The 23,790-nt window shown below is 46.2% G+C and overlaps 1 long non-coding RNA gene across 1 annotated transcript; it reads left to right on the forward strand.

The window, feature by feature from the left end:
- Positions 1 to 2,200: 2,200 nt before the first annotated feature.
- LOC115521801 lies at positions 2,201 to 4,962 on the forward strand. Its single transcript, XR_003971177.2, has 2 exons — positions 2,201 to 2,562; positions 3,345 to 4,962. It is a non-coding gene; the product is annotated as an uncharacterized LOC115521801 (long non-coding RNA).
- The last annotated feature ends 18,828 nt before the right edge of the window (positions 4,963 to 23,790 follow it).

A 23,790-nucleotide genomic window follows, 5' to 3' on the forward strand; every position in this document is an offset into this window, starting at 1 on the left:
GCAACCATCACAGTGGTGTTTGATTCAGACTGGTGTCAGCAATGGAGGCTCAGGCTGGTGGGCAGAGGTTAGATGAGGATCAGGATATGGGCGTCATACATATTACTGCTAGATTTCAAAGGGGAAAATGGTGACTTTAAGACGGAGAAGTTGGCGACGTGATCAGAGAGTCAACCAGTGTCGAGACAGATGGACGCCAAGTGGTGTAATGCGTTGATGGGAGTGGGGAATCACTTCCGCGGTATTCCTGCCAGGAGAGCCCGATCCGGCTCTGCCGAGAAGAAACGCGAGACCGCTTAGGTTGAGCGACATCCGAGAGAATATAAAGCCTGTATTCTTTCAGACGGTCTAGGACGCGCAAGCCGGGAAGACGGAGGAACTGTGGCAGATATAGAATACTCCAGAGACCCGACAAGCAAATGCAGTGCCCGGTTCTTGTTGGCAACCTGGACCAGAGAGGAAAGAGATGTTGTCTGGACACCTGGTGGCATCTGAATGGAGTTTGTGGATTGGGTGATGATATTGTATCCATGCAGACTTTCTGATTTGCAGGGTTGTATGGTGGTTATGCGGAGAATGTCCTCGTTTGGGGGAAATACACACTGGGGTATTTGCGAGCAATACAACGTCGTGTCTGCAGTTCAGTTTCAAACGGTTCTGAAAAAGACTTAGTAAGAATGGGTATACATAAACACAGATAAATAAATCAGCATACACACACATAAAAGAGGAAAATGCACTGAAATATTAGCAAGGAGGGAATCTGGGTGAAGGGACATGAAATGAGAATTCTTTGCGGTGTGCTTAAAACTTGGCAGGAAGTTTGAAATGATCTCAAAACAAATTAGTTTTTCTTAATGCAGGAAAAAAAAGAGTAAACCTAATCGTCATTTTTCCCCAAGGCCATTTCAGCTCCCTGAGACAAGGGGTCTGTCATGTACTCCTGTGGTCTCCCTTGACACGTTGCAAGCCACACAGGGAGTCTTTGATTTGCTGGCAGGCAGGCCACGGCATAAACGTACAGTGCTGCTCCTCACATGTAACATGACTGACCAGTTAGCGATTACACTTGCCTTCACACACCACTGTTGGGTCTACCTTGAGTGCCATCCGGAGAAATCATCTCGAGTGAGGGAAGGAATCGGTGGTGAGTACTGGAGAATCCCATAGATGTTCCGCCTCACTCATTGGCTGGTCTCCCGGCCTTGCAAGCGTTTGCTGACCGTCTGTGGTCGGGAACTAGGCTGCCATTCACTTTGATGGTCTAGATAGAATTTTGCTGATTTGGGTCTGATTCCGCGGATTCGGTGATGTTTAACTTTGGAGTTGTCGGTTTTGATCAACCAGTGTATTCTTTTGGGTTTTCAGTTAACAAAACACACACTTAGAGTTCCAACGGCACCTTCATCATTGAAATTGCTGAATAATAATTTTGTTATACGAGTCTGAAATTCTCTGACTTCTCAGCCCTTTTGTTCCTTTGAAAGAATTGTTTATGCAGCATGAGTGTTTGATGTTTCTTTTCTAAAGAGTATAGCGCTAGGCTCTCCGGAATATTCCGGAACCCAGACTGAGAGTTGGAAGGGGATTTAGAGGTTGTCCAGTGCACAGTGTCCAATCCAGACTGGAGAATGACTTCTATGCCATGGACCCAAGGGCTGCAGCTAAGGAGGAAAGAGTGGGCAGAGACAGGACCCAAGCCACAGGTGTTTCTCCCCTCAGCAGAAATGACAGCAAACATTTCCCTTGCTCGGCTACAGCCAGAGTCAGAAAGCACTGATCCACCCAATCTCCCAGCCCAAGCAGGAGTTCTACCAAACAGTCGTGAGGAGGCCCCAGCCTCTGCATAAACCCTTCCAGTGATAGGGACCTCAAAACGCTCCTGTTGAAGCTCTCCGATCTAATACTCAACAGAGGTCATGGCATTTGCTCCTTCTCTCCCCTCCTTACCCTGTACCTCACCCTGTCTTCTAATTCTCTGCACACCCACCCGGCAGGGCCAGATCTAGAAGGCACATTTCTGAGGCAGCTCGGTGGGGTGGGAGAGGTGCCCAGCTGCCCCCCAAGGGTTGCTGTGGCTGTCGCTTGCCTATAGTCTCTTTGACAGCTTTGTGCTCCGCGCTATAAATAAATGATTGTGAATGCTTATCTGCTTCCCTCTGTGTGCTTTTCAAGTTATTTTTGGGTGACAGGCCTCTTCTGTGTTAGGTGGGGGCCTGCATTATTGAAGACCATGCGTGCCTTGTCAAAGGGAAATAAGGTCAGCATGCACGTGGGGAGGCTGGGCCGGGCGGACAGTCGATTCGGGCTTGTCTGAGGTTCACAGCACCATTCACGTCCTCTTGCTGAAGGGTCCCAGGCAGACCACGGGGCCCCCGACACAGTCCAACTGCTCCCCACAGACTACCTTGGGTTCAGGCTCTACGCGTCATGTTAACTCTGCATCCACAGGCTCTAGTCCCTTAAAACAAGCCACATGGAATTTGCACAGGATCCTGGAAGAGGAGTCGGGATTCTTGGGCAACTATCCAGGCCTGCGGCTTCCTGGTTGGATGGCCTTGGGTGAGTCACTACTTCTCTGTGTCTCAGTATTTTTATCCATGAAATGACACTGCTGATCACTGCCCTGCCTGCTTAGAGGGCTGGAATGTGGGTTTTCATTTCCCTACTATGGCCAGCTCTGGCTGCTGAGGTCCCAGAAACATGGCCAGGGCTCAGAACATTCCTCGGCTCCCCTCCCTGGGAGGCCCTTGGAGGCCAGCAGCCAGGGCCTCAGGGACTTTTCTAGCGTGGCAAACCAAGCTGTATTCTTTTGACCTCAAGCGTCCATGCAAGAAACTCAAAAAGAGAAACCCCGCTTTACTAGGGCTTCACTTAGATCCAAACTTGGAGGAGGTGTGAGACGGAGCTGTCCTCCTCCAGCCCTTCCCCCTCCTCCCTCTGGAGCCTCTCAGTGCCCTCGGGCCTCTGACCACCGACTTTCCTCAGAGCTCGCCTTCTGTTCCGGAGGAAACCTCCTCAGCCCCTTCCTCTTTCTCACTGTCCTGTGCCACCACCCCCAGGCCTGCCCCTCCAACCATCAGCGCATCTGTCCCTCAAATCCCTGTACCCCTTCCTCCGCATTTCCAGGCCTCCAGCACCTGTGGTCGGACCTTAACCCTGCAGACCTTAAACCTTTACATTATTGGGTCTGAAGACCATCTGCATCTATTGTGGTTTTCTGAGTCTTAATGAGAAGGAATCGATTCACCAACTGGAGGGGTTTTTGTAAAGCACAGCACCAAGGTGTCTGAATACTTCAGGAAATGCCCATTGCCTTAGGAATCCTTCCTCCTTATTTTCAGGAATTTCTTCTACCTGCGTCTGTCCCTGCCGGGTCACGCTCCTCACGGGACTTGTTGGGCTCTGGCTCCAGGCCTTCTAAGCCTGAACACTTGACTGTCTTCAGGATCCCTACTTCTGCGGCTCCCACAGGACAGTCTCTGGATTCCCCTGGCAGGATTCCCTGTTCCCAGCCAGCCGTGGCTCCTTCGTCACTCAGTCACCAGCCACTGCCCCACCTTCCCTGCCCCTCTGCCCCCCATTGCTCCAGCCCAGTTCATTATCTGGACCTTTTCTACTTTTCACCCTCCACTGATTTGCAGCAGGTTCCAATTAATAATTTTAAACGGTCACCAATTTTCCCTGAGCCTCAGGCAATAATGGAGATTTAGGTCTAAATTAAAATTTGCTAATTTAGAAACATTTGCCCACTAATCGCTGCTGAAGCCCTACGACTTGGCAGGCTTGTAACTCACCGCTGTCCCTTTCCTGGTCTGATCTCTCTGTCTCTGGAGGGGTTAACTCAGTGCTTCTCAATCCAGGTGATTTTGCCTCCAGGGGATGTTAGACAATGACTGGACACACTTTGGGTTGTTACTACTTGGGGAGGGGAAATGCTACTGGCCTTAGTGGGTAGAGGCCTGGGATACAGCTAAACATCCCACAATGCACAGGAAAAGTCCCCACAACAGAGAATTCTCTGGCTCAAAATGTCAATTATGCTGAGGCTGAGAAACCCGAATATAGAACGTTCCTGGGCTTCTCCCCCAGAAACCTTTCCTTGCACAGTCCTGCATTCTCTAGAGCAGGACTCGAAGGTTTTGTTTCTTACTTACAAGTGCAAAATTATCTTCTTAGTTGTTCGAGATCTGTTTTCTTTGTTTATTTTAATGGATCCAATACTCAAACTCAGAAGATTTTGCCAGGAAATCTGTATTCACAGCTTGTGCTGGAAGATGGGGGATCTTTTCACACTGGTCTCCAGTTCCCAGGTGGCAACATCCAGTGGGAGGTACCAGCTCCCCATAGCCTTGTACATGGGGCATTACCTATCTGGTCACCAGTCTCCGCCATTCCCTGTTGCTGTTTGACCTTGAGTATCAGTTGCCACTTATTACCATGCTTGCTCTGCTGTTTTCTCATAGCAGAGAAACACATGTGTTCCAATCCTGAACCAAAAGTGCGAAAATCGCAGGTAGACTGGGTTGTACCCACATCCGTCTCTCATTTTTGTCGTCTACTTTGTTTCTGGGCATTTGACTGTGCACTTCTTGCTCCAGATGGCTCCTGCTGAGCATGGGAGTGACCCTTGACTCCTGTAGAGTCCCTCCCAGGCCCAGCCCTGCAGATTCACAAGAGGCCAGCAGGGTGAGTGGAAGGTAATTCTCGTGTTCCTTTTAAGCTTCCTGCTGGGAGGTGGGGCTCCTGTGGATTGGGGTTCCCAGTGGCTCCACATCAAACACTCCCCATGGAGCTCTAGAGAGAGCTGCAGAGCAGGCCTCGGTCACTCAGCCCGAGGGAGCCCTATCCCCACCCCATTTCCTAACACAGCGTTGGTGAATTGGTCCACGAGCTAAGGCAGGCTTGCTGCCTGCTTTGTCAATAAAGTTTTATTGGTGGATAGTCATTGCCATTCACTCACCTATTGTCTGTAGCTGCTTTCCTGCTACACTGGCAGAACTGAGTAGTTTTGCCAGAGACTGTATGGCTCACAAAGCCTAACATAATTTACCACCTGTTTCTTCGCAGAAAAAGTTTGCAGACCCCTGTCCTGACATAGAAGTTCCTGTCAGTTATATACACTTTGCAGTTTACAAAGCACTTCTTTTTTTTTTATATAATGTAATTGTATTACTTATTTTTTTAATTTACATCCAAGTTAGTTGACATATAGGGTAATAATGATTTCAGGAATCGAATTTAGTGATTTATCACTTACATACAACACCCAATGCTCATCCCAACAAGCATCCTCCTTAATGCCCCTTGCCCGCTTAGCCCATCCCCCACCCAACACCCCGCCAGCAACCCTCAGTTTGTTCTCCGTATTTAAGAGTCTCTTATGGTTTGTCTCCCTCTCTGTTTTTACCTTATTTTTGACAAAACACTTCTTTTGATCCTCCTAACAACTTCATGTTGTGGTCAGGGAAAAGATTATAGAAAGTGTCAACAAACATTTTTGAGCAGCCGGGGGGGGGGGGGTGGGCAGGTGCTGAGCTCCCGTCTTTCACATGCATTTGCTCACGGCAGCCTTGGGAAGTAATGACTTTAACTTTACAGAAGCTCAGAGAGGTTAAGGGACGGTCCCATCCATGTTCACCCTCGAGTCCACCTGGCTCCCTGCCAGGCCTCTCTCTCTGCTCTCCAGCTTGCTCTGATGCAGCAGTCTCGACCCTTGGCTGCGTGTGGTGGAGGTCTATCACCATGGCATAGCCGTGGAACCCCTCTGCCCACACCCCCAGCACAATCGCTAGAGTTACAGCCTCTCCTCCCCCAGGCCTCACACTGGTGAGTCACTAGGAGTAGAGGAGTGTTGAATTAAGGGTCAGTCCGCCCTACTTCGTTCTTGCCCCCTCTTCCCAAATTGCCCAAGGATGGATGCCCCATGAACTGCTGGGCAAATTCTTCCCCGGGTACCTGACAGCTACCATCCTTGACCAGCATTGCCAGGGGGAAACAGAGGCTGTGCATGCCCAGCCTAGCTCATCCTGACCCTGACCACTGGAGATGCCAGGATGAAAGGGCCAGGGACGTGGGGAGAGATTAGAAAGGAAGACAAAGGGAGGCGGTCTGAACTGAGAAGAGCACGGCCCGATGGCCGCAATGGGGACAAGGGCCAAGGAATCAGGGCAAACAGAAAGCAACTGTGTGTTTCACTGCAAACGGCCTGCCGGCCTGTGAAGGGTAATAGATGGGAAGTTCCAAGGGGCTGTAATCCAGTCCGATAGGACAGGCCACACAGAACCCACACACCTCTGTGGAGTAATTTATGCCACATTAACTCTGTGCACTTGGGCCTCCATGTGCAACCATGTGTGTCTTGACATCCGTGTTTTGTGTGAGCAAACAGGGCTATCCAAACCCATGGGGCCGCTGGATGTTCATGCATGGGAAATGATGGGAGGTGCCGGGAAGAAGTGCTGACCCCAAAACATCTGGGCCTGCCATGAAGCCTGATGTTCTCCTATTTTAGATTCCTATCCTGCTCTGGTACAGTAACCGGCACCCAACAGATGCTCCGTAAACATTAACTTGAACCCGTCCTTTCAACTGGGTGAGATATCTTGTGTACATATCTGTGTCTATACATATCTACATACATACATATGTATGCAGAGATTCTATTAAATGTAAAGTCCAGTACAAATGTTACCTATGTTTTCCATTATCGTTATCCATGTATTCAATACAAGTTGAGTGCCCACTGCATTAATTGCTTTCCTTTTTTAACTCGCAGAAGAGGTTGGTGTGAGAGAACAGTAAACAAGCCGGCTGTACGTGCAACAGCCTCGGCCGTGTGGCTGTCAGAGAGGAGGTGAGGTAGGTGGGGCTGTGGAAGGAGCCAGGCTGGCAGCTTGGACTTGACCTCACAGGCATTCAGGAGGGGCCGTGGCCCCTTAAGCACAAGGACAAAGTGGGGGGTCGGAAGTCAGCCTGGCATTGGCATCAGGGAGTCTTCAGGTGGGGGATCTAGTTGGGAGGCAGGTGCCGCTGGTCATGATCACGGTCATTACCTAAACACCCCGCCGCTCTGGAGCACTGGCCGCATAGCACAGAGATCTCCTTATCTCATGGAATCTTCCCAGCAACCTGAGAGATTTATATGTCCCCCTTTTCCAGTAACAAAACCGAGGCTCAGAGCTATGGGGTTGCAGAGGTGCTATGATGTGACAACAGGCCTGGAGGGCAGGGAATACCTAGCAGGACTCTGCAGCAAGGTTTGAAGCAGACCAGGGGGACAGTGGCTGCCTGAGGCTGTGCAGCTCAAGGGCCCAGAAAATGAGAATACAGTGGGGCCTGTCCCCAAGCTTCGGGCCTCAGAGGCCCCTACCGGAGGACAGACAGGGCCAGTTGCCTTCCCCTAGCAGGAGGAGACCAACTCCCAGAGTGCACAATGGCTTCCACTGTTGAGTCAGGGCATCCGAGGGGCCCCCGTGTCCAGTGAGGTTGTGATTCAGCAAGAAAGCAAGTCACTTCCTTCCTTGCCGACTGGTAGCAAGGCCATGGGCTGCTCTTCAGCCTGAGGTTCCCCTTGAAGACTGTGTAAGCCCACTCCTATCCTCCTTTCCCGCAACAAATTTCTTGCCACAGACTTTTTATACCATGATGATGAAGGCCAGGTGTGGTGAAAAGACACCTCTGTGCTTCCGGAGAAAGTTCTCTCCCAGCTCATTCTCTCTCTGGCAACATGCCAGCCTTTTACTCACTGGGCCTGGGAAACCAAACATGATATAAAACAAAATAAAATGACACAGCTTCATTATCTGCTGGAGAAAGATGATTAAGCCGGTCTACTTTGTGTCCTGATGGGCTATCTCTGCACTGTGTGTCCAATGTTGCTTTCCTTCTGGATTAGGATGACAGTATGAACTGTCTGTGGGTTAATTGGTTTCTTGGAAAGTTTATTCATTTCTTCCTCTCCCCCTCTGAAGGCATAGAACATTTCACAGAATCAGAATGCTCAGCTTCTATTTTATGTGTCCAGAACATAACATGCATCAACCAGACATCCTGTCACAGCCAGTGAGCAGTGAGGTGGGATGCCTTCCCCTCCTTCCAGAGCCTTGTTGCCAACACAGTCAGTGGGGCCCCCAACCGGCCGGGTGTGGACGACCGCCCCTCGGTGGGTCTGCTCCCTGGCTTCCCCTTGGCTCCTGGGAGAAGCTGGACAGAGTTAACAGTGAGCTTGTCCTCGCCTTTCCTATCCATATCGCATCCATATCCAACAGTGTCTTAGGGCTTGACAAGACATCACACCCAGGAAGCCACCCTGGATTACCTGCACAATCATTATGATTACAGAGTCGGTGCAAACCCCTTCTTCTGTCACCGTGCTAACCACAGGCTTCTGACGCCTGATGATTAAGGTCCAGGGCTAGAGAGGAACATGCCTTTTGCTTTCTAGGATCAGAGGTGCTTATATATGTCTCGTTTCTTTTCTTGGTTTGTTTGCTTGACTATTAAGGTTATTCTTTTTGATTGTTTTTGAGCCATTTGGCAGGTGTGTTTTTCTGGCGCCCAACTGTATTGCCAATGCCTCTGAGGCAGAAACCACACCTAATTATCTGCGGTGTCCAAGACCCCATAATATTCTCAGCACTCGCTGGAGTGGCAGATGATTCTAGGAAGCTGGGTGGTGTCAGGTGGGGTGCCAGGCCATGGCTCCGGAGAAGGCTGCTGGGGGCAAATGCGGACCAGGCAGCTCATTTCACCCCCTCGTTGCCTCCCTTTGCACATCTGTAAAATGGAGATCATAATGCCAACCTCGTTGGGTCCTTGTGAGGATTAAGTACCTGGTAGAGGGACTGGCACATGGTAAACACTGACCACATGCCTACGGGGCTCTTGAGATCCTGTAAACACACAGCACCATGCTCCCTTATGCTGGGCCTCTTGCTTCCTTTCTGGATACCCCACTTCTGGCTTGGCCAGTGAGGGACAAGGCTGGAGAGGACACACAACAGGCCAAGCAGGGTTCCCACCACGGCTTGTACCTTTTGTATCCCTTCCCTGCACCGAGAGGGAACCTCACTCACAGACCTGGAATAAGGTCTGGAGAGATCTAGGACCTCTGATTTGTTCCCAGACTCCCAGCTAAGCCTGGAAAGTCCCCACCCAATGGCTGGTGTTTACATTTCTATTCTTCCCTCCCCTGGGTGCTCCTGAAACAGATCTGTTGTTCTCCCCAAAGCCCACCCCTGCCAGGGCCCCCGAAAGCTTCATCAACTGAAAAGAAAAGAACCATGACTCAGCAATGGGGGCCCTGGAACCTGATTGAAATCCCTGACAGATATTTATTGCAAAAACATCTCTCTTTATATAACAATTTAATCAGGCCGAGGTGTGGTAAGCAGGGAGGCACCCATTAAGCCCGGCTGTTAATGCAGCCAAATCGTCTCCTGCTGATGGATGTGGCATAGGCATGGCTGGTCGTTAGAAATTAAAGCGGAACCGAAATCCATTTGCTGCCTGGTGGCGTGGAGCACTGTTGTTACAGCTTAACACGAGCCATCTCTTGTGCGCTGTGAGGCCGACACACGGAAAGCCGCCTCCTGCCCCTGCGCCAGCTGTAATTCAGAGAGACCGTCACTTTCATGTGCTTTCTCCACGGCCATGGACAATTGACCTTAGAGACACTTGATTTTCCTGGAGCCACAGGTTGGAAGAGGCAGGAAGAAGTGGAGAGAGAGGGAGCAGGTGAGGAAGACAGAGACAAGCCTCTTCTGGGGATGAAAGAAAAGACTGTGCCTTTGAAAAAGAAGGCAAGCTCTTCCCACCCCCTGTGCTTGGAATAACTTTCCACTCAATACTGCACAGTGGTCTCCTCTCTTCCATCAAAGCCACCCTAATACTCCTCCTCTGTGTGTTTTTTATGTCATTGTTGTCCTAATGGCAAGGTGATGCCGGCAGAAGGAGAGGGACATGGCTCGGTCGGACCTCAGGAGCAGGCATACTTCCAGGACTCGGTGGTGTGTGCATCCTGGGCCGGGAACCGGCTCATCCAGCTCGAGGGTAGCGCCTTGGTCTATCCTGATGGATGCCTGTGCCTGGTATAAATGCAGGTGTTCTGGGACTCAGGCTTCACTGTATCCTGAGCACATTCCCTGCCTCGAGAAAACCCAGCGGGTGGCTTATTTTTGTCTTTGTGTCACTAGTCACTGGCATAATGTCGAGCGCTTAGTTGGTGACTACCCAAGGTTTATTTTGTGGCTGAATGAATGAACAAATGAATCAAGCAGAATTTTCAGGGTTGGTTATTTCCTCTAAGATTCCTCTCTTCTAAGCATCCCTCTTGGGTCCTCCCAAATGCTCAGAGCCTCTAATACACTTAAAATACAATTTGACTGAATTTGCCCGTCTCTCCCCCTCAACACAATCAGATTTATATGTAACTTTATAGAGCAGCCCTATTTCATAAAGGAGGGATAGGCTTTTGCACTTAAGTTCTTGATGGAATCTCAACATTTAGAAGCACAGACAGTATGTCGCCCATCTGTATGTACAGGTTCTGCAGTAGAGAGGGAGTGCATGATCCCTCTAGTCCTAAGTGCAGGGGTGCTAACTGGAGGGCAGACTTTTACAGCAATGACCCGATGCCTGGCTTTATCCCTGAGCTTCGGCACGGGGCCAAGAAGCCTCTAGGAGCAAAAGCGAAAACAGAAAGAGAAGGCTGTCAGCACCTCTCTCCCTGCTGGAGAATCAAACGTCCATCCTAAGAGTCTCTTAGGCTAGGATCCACTCATTAAACCAGACGCCACTCTATCATTTGCAAGCAATTCATTAGTCTAAACGGGTCTGAATGTCATCCCCATCTAAGGATTCGTCAGACAATTAATTAGAGCACAAAGCTAGAAGGAAAAAAAAAATCCAGTTCACGAGACCAAGTAACATTCTCATTCGTGATAGTCAACTTTCCTCTAGGTTTCTGAAATGCAGAAGGGGGGTCAATGGTAGCAGGTGCCAATCTGGAGATGTATTGGAGGAGATTTTGCGATGTGCTGGGTTTTGGCTTGCCCACCTGACTGCTTCTCTGCTGTGAGCTGCTCCAAAAGATTCATGGTGCTGAGCCTTGAGTGGTGACTTTGGCTCCCAAGGATCTGAGAGCTGCATGTTGGAGAAAAACAGACATCAAGCACCACGGCACCAAGAAGAAGGCTGGCCCGTGCGTACTAGACGCAGGTGGTGAGCTGGGGCAGCCTGGGGCACTTCGAGCCGGAGGATCAGGGGACTCAGGAGGAGATGGCTTTGAGCCACGTCTCATACTTCTGCAGGCTGCTCCACACCACACAGGAGCCAGAGGGACGGTGGCTGGGGCTGCCAGCTCTGTGTCCAGAGTCAAACCCCCAAGATCATCTCTGCCTTCCTTCCTGGAAGAGCTTGCCCCACACCAAAAGACTCAGCCTTTTGGTTCTCTCTGAAAGGACCACAGCAGGAGGCCCCTGAGGGACTCACAACCGGGAGCATGGAATTATTCTCAGACAATGCGTGATCAACTTACATTTATGATAGGTTTCACACACACACACACACACACACACACTCATTGAATTATTTTACTTCCTATCATACTTCATATCACATCTTAAGGTAATGTAGGCCAAAATATGTTTGGTTGTGTTTTTCTCTGGGCTTTTAGAGAGTTGTGTGCCGTAGGAATTTCTAAACTGCTGTAATGTCATTTATCAAAGGCAGGTGAGGTCGGGACATGCTGGAGAAACATCCTTCTACTTTGTTTTTTTGCTGAGACCCCCCACTCCCACCTCAAAGACTCTAGAAGATGTCACCTCCTAGCTTACCTGGTCAGCCTTCACCAGCCCAGTACTGGAGAGTGAGGCCAAAGTACATTTAAAGATGGGTGTGTTTAGACATAGCATTAACAGGGTGTTGCTGGCAAAGGGACATAGGGGAGGGGGTGTTAGTCTGCATCCCCCAAGATTAAAGGCAAGGATTTTGTTAGGGAAAGTGTCCACGTGAAAGAAAGTGGTGATGGGGGTGAGTTGGGGAGGCAGGGATTGCTGTCAGATGGTGATGCGAATATGACCCCAGTGAGGGAGAAGGAGGCTGGGGACGGGGGAGTGGACTGCCAAGTGGTCTGGATGGTTTGGCAAAGCCACAGGGGAGTCCTTGAGCCAAAGCTGGCCGAAAGAGGAGTCACCTGTCCCCCAGGAATAGGTCTACCTCACTGTCTCTGCTGGGCTCAGCCACTGGATGGGGACAACCCGGGGGTGGGGGGGAACATGCCTGGATGCAAAGATGGTTGTAGATTTCAGAGGGCAGTGGCTGGGACCCCGTCAGCCATGCTCCCTGGGGCAGGAGCCTGGGAGGCATGTTGTCAGGGCTGGAAATATGCCTGAAGAAGAGGAGACAGAACCCCCAGTAACCCCCTTTCAAGGGGTAGGAAGTCGGCCCTCTGTCCCCTCTTGCTCCCAAATGCCCTTCCAGCATACAGCTTTCAGAGCCCACACTAGTGTTTACTTAACCTTAGGATGGTTTGCTCCATTCAATGAAAGTGCCCTTGGGAGGGGTAGCAGATTAAACCTTTCCAGTTAGTCCTCAAGATTAAATAATCATCTAGATTACTTTCTGATCCCACGAAAGAAGAGAACATAGAAATCTGGGCACGGGAACCAGAGGGGAGAGGTGGGGGCACAATGTTCCACTTCACGTGCCCCCACCCTGGCAGACCTCCTGGAGGAAGAAGGAGAAATAACAGAGCGGCTGGCTGTTTCCTTCCTTTTCTGAGAGCCCGCAGTCCCTCGGCCACCACTGCCAGTCAGGTCTGCAAGAAAAGGGAGACTCAGACGGCAGATGCATCGATGAAGCCCAGGAGGCTCCGAGCCCCGAGGAAGGAAAGCAAGGCGGCATAGATTGAGCATCTATTCTGCACCACGTTCTCCATATGTGTTTATTCGTGTGACATTCAGGGCTAGCCTGTATGGTGCTATTAATATCTGGTTTCTAATAGGCAACCGAAGCTCAAAGAGGTTTGCTCAAGCCCAAACGTGGCAGAACCAGGGTGCGAATGCAGTTCAGTGCAAATGCCACATTAGACAGGCAGGGCTCTAGAGGTTGAGAAACCCAGGCCTGCTCTGATGGACGGGTGGGGTGGCTGGTGGGCGGAGCTGGAGAGCTCACATGGAGAAGGCAGGAGGTGGGTGAGTCGTGTTTGGCGGTGGGAGGCTGCTGCTTGGGAGCCTCGTCTCCTGTGTCGTGAAGCTGGCAGGTGGGATGTGGGAGACCCCCGCTGTCACGGTGTGTTACCTCCAAGCTAAGCTGATGCTTGCTGGTTGGAAGAAGGAGAGTCCTAACAAGCCCCTTGGAACATTCACACTTTAGGACCTAAATACCTTTAGTGGTTTCCCAGTGCTCTTAGCATGAAATTAACATTTTCAGCCTGGCCAGCATGGCTTCCCGAGTCTGCTCCCTTCTTACTGCTCTTGTATCCTCTCTCAGGACCCTCTGCCTCCCTCCCTGTGCTCCCCTCACATCGTCTTCTTGGCTTCTCCATGCGCCACTCCAGCACCTGCTGTTTCCACACGAGACTGTAAGCTGCGTGCAAACGGAGACTGAATAGCAATTGTTGTTGGGTGCCTAAAAAATGCTGCACCCCTAATAGGTGCTCAGTACATACTCAGTGAATAAATGGAAAGTGAGATGCGGTGAGGGATGAGGTAGGCACTTCCAGTGAGGGTCAGACACTCCTCTCTCAACTTTCACCTCCAGCAGTGCAAACAATATAAAAAGCCGGGTGTGTTATATAACACCCGTCTATGTGAATGGCTGAACTAGTAGGAAAGTAAGAATTCTTCAGAGGCCAAAAGCAGTGGGAAAGTCAACATCCTAGGAGGTAAGCAAGAGCCTAAGCCAGAATATCTGCCACACCCTGGGGACTTGAAGCTTCTGTCTTGGGGGCTGCTGAAGCATTCAAGAATCAAGAGATGCAGGCAGCCCAGGGCTCACCCATGATGGGCAATCTAAAGGAAGACGGCATGAAAGTCAGACCACAGAGGGCTGGATCCTCAGCGAGACAATGAGCAAAAGACCATTTTGCGGTCTTCCTCCTCCAAACCCATAACTCCAGTCTAACTATGAGAAAAACATCAAACAAATCCCAGTTGAGGAACATCCTACAAAATACCTGATCAGTACTCTTCAAAATAGTTAAGGTCATCAAAAAGGAAAGTCTAAGAAACTGTCACAGCCAAGAGGAGCTTAAGGACACAGGATGACTAAACATAATACAACATTCTGGATGGGAACCCGGGACAGAAAGGGGAAATTAGGTAAAAACTGAAGACATATGAATAAAGCATGGACTTTAGTTAATAATAATCTATCAATATTGACTCATCAATTTTGACAAATGTACCCATCATACAAATATAAGGTGTTAATGGGGGCAACTCGGTACAGGGTACATGAAAACTCTCTGTATTATTTTTGAAACTTCTCTGTAAATATACAACTACTCTAAAATTTTAAAAAATTTTTAAATAAAATAAACCCAATATACAGAAGGGAAAAGCAAGGAAACTTGTAACTCTTCACTTGATTTTGGGAGGAGAGAGAGAAGCACTGTCTCCTGAGATTCATAGCCATTTATTTAAATTTGTAGTCTAATACCATACTGTCTTGCTGATTACAGCTTTGTAGTAGAGGCTAGAGTCTGGGATTGAGATACCTCTGGCTTTGGTTTTCTTTTTCAACATTACTTTGGCTATTCAGGGTCTTTTGTGGCTCCATACGAATTTTAGGATTGTTTGCTCTAGCTTTGAGAAGAATGCTGGTGCAATTTTGATTGGGATTGCATTGAATGTATAGATGGCTTTGGGTAGTATTGACATTTTAACAATATTCATTCTTCCAATCCATGAGAATGGAATGTTTTTCCATTTCTTTGTGTCTTCTTCAATTTCCTTCGTAAGTCTTCTATAGTTTTCAGCATACAGATTTTTTACATCTTTGGTTAGGATTATTCCTAGGTATTTTATGGTTCTTGGTGCAATTCTAAGTGGAATCTATTTCTACAAAGCTGTAATTATCAAGACAGTATGGTATTGGCACAAAAACAGGCATATAGACCAATGGAATAGAATAGAGAACCCACAATTGGACCCACAAATGTATGGCCAACTAATCTTTGACAAAGCAGGAAAGAGTATCCAATGGAAAAAAGTTTCTTTAGCGAATGGTGCTTGGGAGAACTGGACAGCAACATGAAAGGATGAAACTAGTACACAAAAATAAACTCAAAATGGATGAAAGACCTAAATGTGAGACAAGAAACCATCAAAACCCTACAGGAGAAAACAGGCAACAACCTCTTTGACTTCAGCCACAGCAATTTCTTGCTTGACACATCTCCAAAGGCAAGGGAATTAAAAGCAAAAATGAACTATTGGGACCTCATCAAGATAAAAATCTTCTGGGGGCGCCTGGGTGGCTCAGTTGGTCGAGGCTCAGGTCATGTTCTCATGGTCCGTGAGTTCGAGCCCTATGTCAGGCTCTGTGCTGACAGCTCAGAGCCTGGAGCCTGCTTCAGATTCTGTGTCTCCCTCTCTCTCTGTCCCTCCCCCACTCATGCTCTGTCTCTCTCTGTCTCAGAAATAAATAAACATTTTAAAAAATTTTTAAAAAGATAAAGATGTTCTGCACTGCAACAGAAACAATCAGCAAAACAAAACTAAAAGGCAACTGATGGGGTGGAAAAAGATATTTGCAAATGACATATTGAATAAAGGGTTAGTATCCAACATCTATAAACAACTTACAACCTCAACACCTGAAAAATTAATAATCCAGTGAAGAAATGGACAGAAGACATGAATAGACACTTTTCCAAAGAAGACCTCCAGATGGCCAACAGACACATGAAAAGATGCTCAACGTCACTCATCATCAGGGAACTAAAAATCAAAACCACATTGAGACACCACTTCACACCAGTCAGAGTGGATAAAATTAACAACTCAGGAAACAACAGATGCTGGTGAGGATGTGGAGAAACGGGAACCCTCTTGCACTGTTGGTGGGAATGCAAACTGGTGCAGACGCTCTAGAAAATAGAGTGGAGGTTCCTCAAAAAGTTAAAAATAGAACTACCCTATGAACCAGCAATAGCACTACTGGGAATTGATCCAAGGATACAGGAGTGCTGATTCATAGGGGCACAAGTACCCCAATATTTATAGCAGCACTTTCAACAACAGTCAATTATGGAAAGAGCCTAAATGTCCATCAACTGACAAATGGATGAAGATGTGGTTTATGTATACAATGGAATACTACTTGGCAATGAGAAAGAATGAAATCCTGCCATTTTCAGTAAGGTGGATGGAACTGGAGGGTATTATGCTAAGTGAAATAAGTCAGTGAAAGACAGATATCACATGTTTTCACTCATATGTGGAACTTCAGAAACTTAACAGAAGACCATCAGGGAAAGGAAGGGAAAAAAAATAGTTACAAACACAGAGGGAAGGAGGCAAACCATAAGAGACTCTTAAGTACAGAGAACAAACTGAGGGTTGATGAGGGGGGTTGGAGAGAGGGGAAAATGGGTGATGGGCATTGAGGAGGGCACTTGTTGGGATGAGCACTGGGTGTTGTATGTACGTGATGAATCACAGGAATCTACCCCCAAAACCAAGAGGACACTGTATACACTGTATGTTAGCCAATTTGACAATAAATTATATTTAAATAAATAAATAAATAAATATCTGTAGTCCAAATTTCCAGGCAGAAAATTCAATTTCAAATGTCATCGGGTTGGTATAGCTCCCCAGTGCCTGGTAGATAACAACAAAAATTTTCTCTGGAAGAATGCAATTTCACCTGAAATTCTCCAGATTCTCCAGATAGGGAGAATTTCTACAGATAGGGAACATGAAGTTATCATCAAAAATTATAAAACACATATGGAAACAAAGCACTATGAGCAAAATCCAGCAGAAGTAACAGATAGTGGAATCAGAACCCCAAATACTTCACACATTAGCACTACTGGACATGGGATATAAAATAAGTGTGTTTAATGTGTTACATATGTTTAATATATTCTAAAAAGCTTAAAAATAATGAGCAAAAAATAAAAGACTATAACAAATGACCAAGCATGTTTGAAAAGAGAACAAATAGAACTTCAACAAAAAATATAATTTAAGCTAAAAACTCAATGGACAGCTAAATAATAGATTCAACACAGATGCAGGAGGAATTGGCAAACGGAAAGATATGGATACGGCCAAAGACACAGATTGATTTCAAACGTTGTTAAAGATAGATTTAGAATGTAGTCTTGAGAAACCAAGAGATAAACAGTAAGAAATAAAGGTGGAGACATGAAAGTCAGGGTAAGAGATTGTAAATTTACCTAATTGACTGGAATAAAAAAACAGGGACGAGGCAAGGGTGAAAGAGTTAATGGCTATGGGTTTTTCCAGAATTGTTAAAGGACACCAAACCTCAGTTCCAGGAGTTGCAACAAATGCCAAGCAGAATGTATAAAATGAAATCCTCACTTACGCAAAGTAGTGTGAATCTGCAAAGCACCAAAGACAGACAGACCGAGAGAGAGAGAGAGAGACAGAGAGACAGAGAGACAGAGAGAGAGAGAGCACCAAATCAGAAATAGGCAAAACCAATCCGTGAAGACAGATAGGCTAACAGCACTTACCTTTGGAGACGTGGGTAATGATCAAGGAAGCCTTCTAGAGTGCTTATAAGGTTTCATTTTCACTTTAAACATCCGAGTGATAATTACATGAGTGTATCACTTTGTAAAAATTCAGCAGGCTGTACATTTATGATTCATGCACTCTAAAGTAAAAAATATGCTATCCTTTAATTTTTAAAACTCACATTTAAAGGAATGGTACTTAGACTAGGAGCTGGCTTTTCAACAGCAACAGCAACAGCCAGAAAATAGCTGAATAAAATATCGTCAATGTCCCAAGAGAATAACTTGAATTCCATCCCCAGTGAAACCATCTTCTGAAAATGAGGGTGAAATAGCCACATTTTCGGATAAATGACCCTCACTAACAGAAGTTCTAAAGAATGTACATTAGACAGGAGGAAAATGATTCCAGATGGAATGTCTAAGGCAAAGAAAGAACGTGAAATACTATTTTGGAAATATGTGGATAAATCCAAATAAACATGGACTGAATAAAGCAAGAGTGGTAATAATGTCTACGTTGTAAGGTTACAGACAGCTATAAATCAAAATACTAGACAAAAATAGTGTATTAGATGGAAAAGGGGAGATGAAAGGTAAAGCATTCTAAGGCTCTTACATGTTGGGGGAGGAAGATAAAGATATGGATTGATTTCAAACGTTGTTAAATCTGCAATGTTAAAATATCTAGGGCAACCACTAAAGGAATAAATATATAAAACATATTTTCCAAACTACTAAAGGAAAAAATGGAAGAAGAATAATATTTAAAAAGTACTTTCAGCAAGAAAAGAGCAAAGAGAAGACAGCAAGAAAAGAAAAAAAAAATGAGAAACAGAAAAAGTGGGACAAATAGGAAGTACAAAGTAAAATGGTAGAAATCTAAATATATCAGCAGTCACAATATATATAAATTGATAAACTCTCCAGTTAAAAGATTGCCAGACCACATTTTTTAAACCCAAGTAAATTGTGTTATAAGGACACAAATATTGAGAGTAAAAACATGAAAACATGAAAAAAGATGTACCCAGTAAGTAGTAACCTTAAGAAAGCTGGGTAGTTATATTAATGTCAAGTTAAGTGAATTGCAGAGCAAAGCATTAACTAGATATAAAGAGGATTACTACACAATGGTAGCTTCAAATCACTGGGAAGATATAAGAATTCTAAACTTGTTTACATTTGAAAGCACAGCCTCAAAATCGAAGTAATGTCTAGGGTATCCCTATAAATAGCACACATATAAGACATAATTTTCAAAGTTGTACGGGGAAAAATGAAAGAATAATAACGTAAAAAGTACTTCAATCTAGTGATGGACACATGCCATTATCTGTTAGTCCAAACCCCTCTAACGTACAACACCAAGAGTGAACTTTTACATAAACTATGGACTTTGGGGGATGATGTGTCAATGTAAGTTAATCGGTTATAACAAATATACCACTCTAGTGGGGGATGTTGATGGGGGAGGCTATGCACGTACGGGGGCTGAGGGTATGTGGGAAATCCCTATACCTTCCCCTCAGTTTTGCTGTGAACTTTAAACTTCTCTAAAAAAGGTAAAGTTTTAATCTAAATAAATAAATGATAAAAGACAAAAATAGCACATGTACCTAAAAAATCAATGTAAAAAACAAAACCCACAAGGATAGAGTAGCAGGGAAAATAAATAGCACTTTAATCAATCCAAAAAATGGCAAGAAACATGAAAAAAATGAGAAACAGAAAAAGAGAAAGCACAGAATAAAATGGTGGAAATAAATCTAAATACATTGACAAACACAATAAATATAAAGCTTGATGAAATTGCTAGAAGATATTGACAAATTCATCATGAATTGTGAGATTTCAACATACTTCCCTAGGGTAATTGATATATCCAGCAAACAACATGATTAGTAAGGCTGGAAAAGCACGATTAAAAGACTGATCTAATAGACACAGACAGTGTCCATTTTATAAAAAATGATTCATTTCTAGGCCATAAAGCAAGTCTCAAGAAAGATTAGGGTTTTTTTTTTTTTTAAGTTTATCTACTTTGAGAGACAGAGACGGTGCAAGTGAGGGAGGGCAGAGAGAGTGAGGAGAGAGAGAATCCCATGTAGCTCTGTCCTCACAGCATGGACTCGACACAAGGTCTCGAACCCTCGAAACTGGGAGATCATGACCTGAGCCAAAACCAAGAGCCAGATGCTCAACTGACTGAACCACCCAGGCGCTCCTCAAGAAGTACTAGTTTTATTTGGAAACTGAAAACACATTTCTAAGCAACTAAAAATAAAAATCATAATAAAAATAAAAATTAGGAGAGATTGATAATAATAATACTACATATCAAAACTTGTAGGATGCAGCTAATGTAGTAACCAGAGTAGAGTGTATAGCTTTGAAACTTATGTTAGAGAAGAAAAATATGTTGAAAATAAATTATGCCTCTAACTTAAGATCTGAGAAAAGAACATTAGAACACACACACACACACACACACACACACACACAGGAGAAGGAAAATCATGATTCCAAATATTTTCCCATAATAGGGAATTGGCATCTGATAAGTCATCTCAAAGTCACTGATTTCCTCCCCGAGAGCTTTTCTTGAGAGTTCACTACTCCACACCAACGCAGTATGAATTTGTGTGGCCCTTTGCAGTACTTCAAGTGGACTCAGAGCTATTGACTCTGCAGTGGGCAGACATCAGTGCCTGGAGAGGAAGGTGCCTGGTACACCCTCAGCCCTCTCTGACCCTAGTTGGGCTGAAGCAGTTACAGATGTGGCAGCTGACCATTTACTGCATCTTTTTCTGTGGCTGCACAAGCCTGGCTAATCCTCTGGGGTCCAGAAGTATTTAATATACCTTCAGGCACTTGGGCCAAAGCAAGAAAAAACCCCAGCATTTCTTGAGTCTCTTCACTATCAGTGGGTTTTGTTGTTGGTTTTTGTTGTGGTGGTTGTTTTGGCTTAAAAACAAAAAACCAAAAAAACATGTACCAGGAAAAGCAAGGAAAATGAGGAAGAAGTCACCATCCAAAATGGGTGTGAGTATAGACATTAAACAGAGAACTTCTTTGGAAGCCCAAGGTCAGTAATGACCCATTTGAACTCTCTGAGGAGACCATTTGTCAGAGAGAGGAAAGTAAATTCCGCCCAAGAGAAAGAAAATGGAAATCCAAATTCCAAGGCCAAGAGCCTTGCAGTTTATATTGACTGGAAAGAAGAGAATTGTTCTCCCCAGGGGCAGGCCCAGCAGGTGGCATTCTGGTCAGAACCAGCAAATATGCCCTCCCCTCCCTCTGCAGGGAATCATCCCCACCCCCCCACCTTTGCACTCATTCCAGTTACAAGCCCCTGCAGAATTCATTAAAGTATTTTAAAACCAGTGGAGAAAACTTAGTCCATATGTTTGGACAAGCCATGCACGCACAACCAAGAAATAAATAAATTAAATTGGGGGTGGGGGGGAAGGAAAGAACAAAACAACAAAATTAACTAAGCTTTGAGCGAGTGTCTAATAAACTTGACATTTTTAACAGGCACGTTGAAATTTCCCCCATGTGCTGGTGACAACGATAATAATTGAATGCATAAGAGATAAAAATCTATTAAAAATAGTGACAGCAGCAAAAGCTGTTGAGAGTTTTAAAATTCAGATTTCTGTTTTAAATTCAAGGTCTGTGGCCTCTCCTCACTTAGCTTAGTTGATGAGGCTATGGAGGGAGCTCTGGCCCTTTGATGGAAAAAGCCCATCAAACTGGGGCCACAGGGCCCACAAGTGTCAGGATTCCTTACAGCAGGCCCTTTTAACTTTTGGGGTGCCCTTGCTGTAGGAAAAGTCCTCTGTTCATGAGGCCCAGAAGCAGTCGCACAGAGCTTTCTGGTTGTGGCCTAGGGGACACACTCTCTTCTCTTGCCCCCACCACCCCCCCACCCCATCTCACTCTAGGACTTGAAGGATATAGAAAATTCTTTTCGTCAGTGAATGGATGGATGGATGGATGGATGAGCGGGTGGATGCATTTATTAAATGTATCTGAACTTAGAGTTCAGACACCCAGACTCTAGTTCCATCTTTGCCATAGGAATGTTCTATGAACACAAATCACTTTATATCTGTGGGCCTTCATTTCTTCACATGAAAAACAACAGATAGTTTCTTATGATCCCAGGAGATCCCCCTCCCCAACAGTCTCCCAGGATAGAAGGGAAGCCAGCTGACTGTGCTGAGTTACAGGTAATACCACACAGAGACAAAAAAACAAACAAGCTGATTTAGAGATGGGCTCACCTGACCTGGGTGTTCCATATGGCTTCCCAATTTGAGCTGGGTTCATCAAGGACTTTCTTTTTGATCTCACTGTGTACCCAGTCTTCTCATATCTACTCCCTGCTATACCTCGGCGCTTCCTTGCTCATTCTTTTCCTATATCCTTTAGTTATTCTGCCCCAGCTTTCCCTACTATAAGCTGCATTTTCCCAAATTATGATTTCTTCCTCTGGTAAAGTAATTGAACTCATAAGGCTACCCCTGAGCCCAAGGGCCCCACTTCCTAAAAGCCTGCATTCCCTAGCAAGCCTGCACAGGTCCCAGAGCTGACTGCTAGTGGAGCCATTTCCCCCACCCAATTACCACCAACATCATGCACTTGTGGGTTATTTTCTCAACAAACTTGTGTGCGGCAAGTTACCATGGAAATAAGAAAAAGTGATTTGTTGGTATTGGTATCCTGAAAATAAAGTGTGAGCCACGCTGAAAAATATCAGAGGTAGGGGAAGGGGAAGGCTATCAGGAGAAAGAGAAGAGATCTTTTCACACAAGGTGAGGAGGAAGATTCTTGCACTACCCCAGGAGAAAAGTCCAGGTGGTGCTGGAGAGGGGGGTGGAGGCCACCAAGTACTGGACGTGGCCTTGCCGAGGTTGGTGTTCATTTCCTGGTATATGGAAGAATCCCTGAGGGTCTGTCCACTGCTTTCTCTCCAGTAATGAAGATTAAAAACACAATTAAGTTAGACCCAGTAATCTGACCCATTAGTATGCATCTTCTCCAGATCAGAGGGCAGTTATGTTGGGTCCTAAGCTGGCCTCATGAATCACCACGACAGGAACAAGCTGGAGATAGGAACAGCTTTTGCTTCAAAGGATTTTCTTGGCAATACTTCTCCTGGTGGCCTACAGATGGGGTCCTTGAAGGATATGCACTGGGATGATTCCCAGAGAGACACCCCAGGATGGGTGTTCAGCCAACACCACCACCCAGGGAGTGTGATGTGCAGTCAGTTAGGTTAAAGAAGCAGTCCTTTTGCTCAAGGATTGGAGCTGCCTGGATTAGTTGGGTCTGTGTCCACCAGCTCAAGTGTATGTACCATTTTGAACTTAGGGTTGCTCACCTATTAATGGCAATAATCTCATTTGTCGTCTGTGGTTGAAAAACTATGTAAAAGCAGCTGATACAACAGATATACGGAGATATTTAATAAATGTGTTTTTTTCCTCACAGTTTATTCCAAATCCAGAAATCTCTTCCCAGAGAAGCGACTCCTCTGAGGTAGCCAGCTCTGAAGGTGGGGACGAGACAGAGCACTGAGTCTATCCGGAGAGGCAGGGGAGACAGCACTGGGGACCTAGAGTGTGCGGCACGTATGGGGTGGTAGAGGAGTGTCTTCCCACCCTTTCACCACTGATGTGTTTAGCTGTCACTTCCTAGAGACTCAGTATGTGATCTTCAACAAGTCATTTATCCCTCTGAGTGACATCATGTCAGTGTGAACCTCCCTCTCCCAGAAGACTTGCCTTTCTCTCATCATGGTGGTTACAGGCTTGGCATTCTGTTAGAGGACCATCGGGCTTTGTGGAAAAGTAGATATGGAGTAAGGGGTCCTTCCCAGAGTCATGCCAAGGAGGCAACTTCCTGCTGCGCCTGTGGCCATAGCCAGCCAGGTGCATGGGCTCCGGTAGGCAGCATGAGCAAGTAGACTCAAGGAATGAGTATAGGGCCACACTGCCTGGATGTCTCTGCCTGGTGCAGTGAGGGTCTCAGCCCCTCACCCGTCCTAACCTGATAAC

Source organism: Lynx canadensis, chromosome C1 (assembly GCF_007474595.2).
Source record: "Lynx canadensis isolate LIC74 chromosome C1, mLynCan4.pri.v2, whole genome shotgun sequence".
NCBI lineage: Eukaryota > Metazoa > Chordata > Mammalia > Carnivora > Felidae > Lynx > Lynx canadensis.